Source organism: Sorghum bicolor, chromosome 9 (genome assembly GCF_000003195.3).
Source record: "Sorghum bicolor cultivar BTx623 chromosome 9, Sorghum_bicolor_NCBIv3, whole genome shotgun sequence".
In the NCBI taxonomy this organism is placed as follows: domain Eukaryota; kingdom Viridiplantae; phylum Streptophyta; class Magnoliopsida; order Poales; family Poaceae; genus Sorghum; species Sorghum bicolor.
The window spans coordinates 6,462,115-6,468,240 of record NC_012878.2 but is presented as its reverse complement, the minus strand read 5'-3'; positions in this window follow the sequence as shown (position 1 = coordinate 6,468,240).

Genomic DNA, 6,126 nt, shown 5'->3' with positions numbered 1-6,126 from the left:
GTCGTTTACGTAACAGCTTGTTCCTCAGCGCTTCGTGGAAGCGCAAGCCCTTGATGAAGGCAGAGATGGCCTCGTCGTGGGAAATCTTCGGGATTTTGAGGCGCATATCCGAGAATCGTCGGATGTAATCGCGCAGAGGTTCGTTCTTCCTGTCCCTTATCCTTTCAAGGTCATATTTGTTTCCAGGCTGCTCGCATGTGGCGATGAAGTTGTCGATGAAAGCCTGGCGCAGCTCTTCCCAAGAGTCGAAGGAGTCCTCGGGCAAGCTAAGAAGCCACTGATGACCAGCCTGATCGAGGACTACGGGGAAGTAGTTAGCCATGACGTGCTCATCTCCTGCGGCTGATCGGACAGCGATTTCGTAGAGGGTGATCCAGTTCTCTAGATTTTCCTTGCCGTCGTATTTTTTAAGTTTTTCGAGCTTGAAATTGCGGGGCCACACGACCTGGCGGAGGTGTGAGGAGAACTGTCTTAGGCCCGGAGGACCGTGCGTTGCATCGTACTCGATGCGGCGCAGGTTTTCGTGGACTGCTCTCTCTGCGGCGCGCCTGTTGATGCGGTCCCGGGCATCTTTGGGAGGGATGTTGTGGCGGAGATCCCTGTGCTGGTTTACTTCTTGGCCGCGTACGCGGTTCTGCTTGCGGCGACCGTCGGCGTCCCGACCACCATCGTCGCGCCGTGAGTCCCCTCGACGGTTGTCGGGGGAGCGGCTACGGTGACGCCTGCTGGGAGGCGGTGAGGCCCGGCTACGATTAGTCTGGTCGGAGGCGGCTTCCGTATAAGAGACGTCCTGGACTCTCTTGAGCAGAGTGGCTGTCTGTCCCATTGCAGCGATCAGGTGTGCTCGGATGCTGGTTCGGACTCCCTGGCATTCGGGGGTATCAGGAAGCCGATCTAGGTTAGCCATGGCGACAGCCACGTTGGCGCTTGGCGTTTTGTAGACTGGCTGGTCCCCGACCATGTCAAAGACATCGTTGAGATTATTTGGTGGCATTTGTTGTTGCTCGTCTGCGCGTCGTCGGGCGCGATCGGCGTTGCGCTGTTCGCGGAGTTGCCTCTGGTCATCTGTTTCTCCATCAACGACCGGTTCGTCGGCGCTGACATTGAACACAATATCCCCTCGCCGGGGGGAAATATCGGGAGTCGGTTGAAACCCGGAGGGTGTGAAGGAAAATCCAGGTCGTAGTCCTCGTCTTCGGTGTCTATAACCTCGGTGGGGATGGAACCGGTGCTTGAGTTGGTGCTGGAAACCTGGCCGTCCCGTAGTTCTCGGATTGTCACCATGTTGACGTAGTGACGATCGTTCCTTGTCGGCGACCAACCCGCCTTGCTGAAAACGGATTGGGTGTGCTGTGAGTAGACAGAGGCCGAGTTGTTCAGGCCGCAAGGATAATCTTCCTTCTTGAGCTCGACGGATCATCCTGAGGGGGTTGAGGTTATCGTCAGAGACGTTCCCAGCCGTTCGTGTGTGGCGACACGAGTTGGCCGGCGGGATTTGAAAAAACCCGCTGGAGCAGCTTGGTCGGGCCGACGCAGAACTCCGTCTACTAGTTGGGAAACTTCGAGTAGCTTGGAGTCAGCGCGATCAAGCGTTTGGAGAAGGTCCGAGCAGTCGATCTTCTTTCCCTTGTAGAGCGGGAACGGTGGTCGGGCGCTTGGTGCCGTCACGCGTGTGGTCGGAGACGGCGTGATCTCAGATTGGATCTGGATCTCTTTCGAAACCGTGGTCGTGAGGCCGCCGCTGCACGTCGTCCACGTGATCTGGCCAACGGTGAACGTGAGGCCTTCAGGCACGGTCGCGGAAGCTGGGATCGTGACCATCTTGTTCGCCGGAAAAGTTGCACGCACACCCCCTACCTGGCGCGCCACTGTCGACGAAAGCTGGTCGGCAGTCTACCTTGGGGTATACCCACGGTAGTAGTTTGTCGGTAGACGGTGCGCAAACTACGAACTCGATGGTGACGCAAGACACGGACAAGCTTTTTATCCAGGTTCGGCCGCCGAGTTGGCGTAATACCTACGTCCTGCGTCTGGTTGTATTGATTTGTGTTGAGAGAATATGATGTCCTAGGGGGGTCCCTTGCCTCTCCTTATATAGTCTGGAGGGCAGGGTTACAGATCTGGAAACTAATCCTAGTCGGTTACAATTGCCATGGATAATTCGATATCAATTCCTATTCTAACCGACTAGAATCCTACTTGATCTCCACATCTTGTTTCCTTGCGCGAAACTCCAGGTTGTCGGATCAAGCCTTGAACTCGTCTCGTAATGGGCCAAGCCTCCTGGCGAAGTCTAGCCGTAAGGGTATAGGGGTTTATACCCCCACACACATTAACTCATACTCTCGAAAATCTTGCAGGGAGTAGTGGTACTACACATGCATTTTGAAGCTTGTCTTCATAGCTCGGTCGTATGTCCACACCCTTTTGACCCAAGCCTCGATCAACTCATCTATCACAGGCTCCATGAAGACACCCATATGACTCCCTGGATGTCTAGTATTATCAACGACAGGAACATGATATGTCGTTGAAGGGAGACATCGCGGGGGAGATTAAGGGGGATGACAAACACGGGCTAACATGTGTACGGTGCAGCCATCATACCATATGGATTGAACCCATCTGTTGCGAGTGCGACATGTACATTATGAGCCTCCTCTACTTTGAGAGGATACCATGCATTGAAGTACTTCCATGCATCAGCATCGGATGGATGTACCATGTTCTCAGGATTGTACCGTGTGCCGTTTTTGTGCCATGTCATCTATTTCATGGATTCCTCATTCATGAATAGTTGTTGGAGCCTTGGCAGGAACAAAAGGTGTCGTAGGACTCTCATGGGGATCGTAAGCTACCTCTTCTGGCCGTTGCCTAAGTCTACCTCCATGAAACTAGAGGATTTACACTTCGGGCACTAATTTGCATCTGTGTGTTATTTCCTAAATAGGATGTATCCCTTCGGACACACATGTATCTTGAAATACGACATCTTCAGTGCAAGAAGGAGCTTCTCTGACTCATACAAGTTAGGCGACATAATGTGTGTCTCTGGTAGCATGCCACTCCACACAACTAACATATTGTCAAAGCCTTCTCGACTTAGGTTTAACTCAGCCTAAGCCCCATTATACGACCAATAGCATCCAACTAAGAAACATTACTATGATCATGAAGGGGTCTTCGTGCCGAGTCCAACATCTAGTAGAAGGCACGTGAGGCAGACTCTATCTCCTTATCACGGAAATCAGCGAACTGAGCCTGGTGATAGTCATCCATCATGTCAGGTACCCCCGGCATCTGTTGACAGTGGTTAACGTCAACCTTCATTAGAACTTTAAACCCAAAAGAAAACATGAAAACACACTAGTCTAGGGTTTTAACTAACAATTTCCACGAGTTTTGCATATTCTATGTTTTTTAGGGTTTATTTCAAAAAGGCTGAAAAGAGGGATTCAAGTGCAAAATAAACACAAAACATATCTGCCACAAAAATATCGCAAATGGGACATGGGAAGGATCCAGAAGACATCGAAAGCAACCGGGGGCTAAGACCATGCTAGGTGGGGCCGACCAGCCCCACCCCTACGTCGATCGGCCCCCTGTTGCTAGGGTTTGCCTCTCCCTTCTGGAATGTTCCTCCACCGCCTCTTCTGATGCATCTCGGCCCTTAGTTAAGTCGATTTGATCCTACGACGCACGTGCATCCCACCGGACTATAAATACATGGGTAGTCCCCCCTAGGGGAACCAATTCATTCCTCCTGCTTCATGCGTCAAGACTAATCAGAAATTAGGGTTTCTAGAGATTAGAAGTAGAGCTCTAGTTCTTCAAGTTCTTAGCATAGGCGTCGAGCCAGATTCAAGTAGAGATCGGGCGCTTCGCTCAGGATTCTAGACCTGTCTTCAAGAAATTGGTAATATTATCTTGTATTTCATTATGACTTTGGTCTACTTTAATATATTGCTACTTATTTAGTTCTTAGTTTATTTTAGTAGCATATCCGATATAGATGTGGTTTATGATGATTATCGTTATATAATCGTAAAGCGCGTGATTCAGTACTCGAGTGAGTTAGGTGGTGCACATTATGTAGATATGGTGTCAAGATATATTGTGTACCTACGGAGGCACCCTGATGTGCCAGGTCGTGTGGTAGTCCACGCAGGTGACAGCTGTGTTGGTTCCTCTGTAGTCCACCCCCCGTATGTAGGACTAGCCGAGCACAGTCGCGAAGGAGGTGACCCTTGTGTCTTAATATCCTCATTAGTTGATGCTCCTTATGATGTCTTCTAAGTTTATTACACTATAGATGAAGATGTGTAGCATGGCGTAGGCTGTAGACTTTATATTAGTAATTACATAGGTTTTCTTTACTCTAACCGAATCTCGAGATTGCTTTACTACATTAGTGAGTCTCTATTTTCTATCTCTGGAATACAAATTACCTCATTTACTCAATTATCATTTATCATACTGTTGACTAATTATCACTAAAGCATTAGTGCAATTAGCTATGATAGATTTACATAATTATAATTTCTTTAATCCTTATAAGATTACCTAAGCCTAATGAATAGAATGCTGCTTTATCCTTTTGGCATAAAATAAATCAATGATACTCGGAATACTTCTTGGGTGAAATGATACGATGGGAGAATTATATGTGGGCTTGCGGATATATTCTATTTAGAGTCATTGCGTGTAGATTATTTTTATCCTTGGTTTTTGGCATCATGTTAGGGATGACAATATAATATGAGGTGATGTTAAAAATACCAACAACATCATCATCAAAAGCCTCGAGCCATGGTCTCACCACCTCCTCCCTGATACGATCGGCTTCACCATGGTGGATCCACTGGTGGTAGCCCGGAGTAAATCCAAACTTCACAATATGTTTACCCATGGTTAATCTATCTTTCCTTCTTCTATTGCCACAACCGCTACAGGTTCAAAGCACTAGAGAATGGCCTACAGCACACTCACCAAATGCATGCTCCAAGAATTCTTTGACCTTGACTATAAATAGCAAGTCGTAATCATGCTTGTCTCTCTGAAGCATGTACAAAAACTCATAGTACTCCATCCTTTAAAGACGTATCAACACATATGAGTGACCATCAATAGCATCTACCTGGTGTCCCTAGTCTCTAATAGGTGAGGATAGGTCCTAATCCCACCCGCGGATCCGTAGATGTGGTTAATTTCCATGCTTCACTCCTATCTGAGATAGAATTTTGGCAGCACCTCCCCGCTGTTCTCTCGTTACATGTCTGGTAAGGGAGAGTGTGTACCTAGAGAACAACAAGAGGTGATGCCAAAACACCATCTCAGAGCGGAGCGGACCATGCAAACTAACCCATCTACGCATCCGCGGGCTATCTAAAAAACATGGACAATCAGAAATAGATATGGTCATAGTTATGCAAACCTCTGCATACCTCCAACCATATCTCTTTTAGACGGGAGACACCTAACTAGGATACGCGACCTAAGACCATGATTTGGATAAAGGCGTTATACCTAGGGTGTCGGTGAAGTCAGGCTAGCAGGGCAGTGGAGAATCGACGCAATGCAGGCAGACCCGCGATGACAATGAACATGATCAGGGTCCTTCGTGTCACCTCCAATGGGCTCATCTCTACAAAGGAAGAAACATAAAACTATAAGTTAAAAATTTCGACATAACCTCCCCTGCACGGGGAGGTTTCGATAACCTACAAAAAGAACGACACGAAGGCCGACAATCACAATTGCACGAAGGCCGACAGTCACAACGGCATGAAGGTCGATAGTCACAACGGCACGAAGGCCGACAACTAGAGAAGGGGTGATATACCTAGTTGTGGCATGTGTGTTGACAGGGATACTACAAAGAGAAGACGGTGGCTAAGATGGACGACAAGAGGCAATGGCCAGCAAACCTCCTCCTTCTTCTCCTCATCTTCCTTCTTCCACCTACCTCCTTCTCTTCCCGGCAGCCGGGCGCGGGCGGCATGGGGCAGCGCGGCGGGAAACACATGCATAATAAACTTCCGCTTCATGCATAATAAACTTCCTCTAGGTTGCTTCGGTCCTTGGATAAGCACCGGCATCATAATAAACTTTCGCTTCATGCATAGC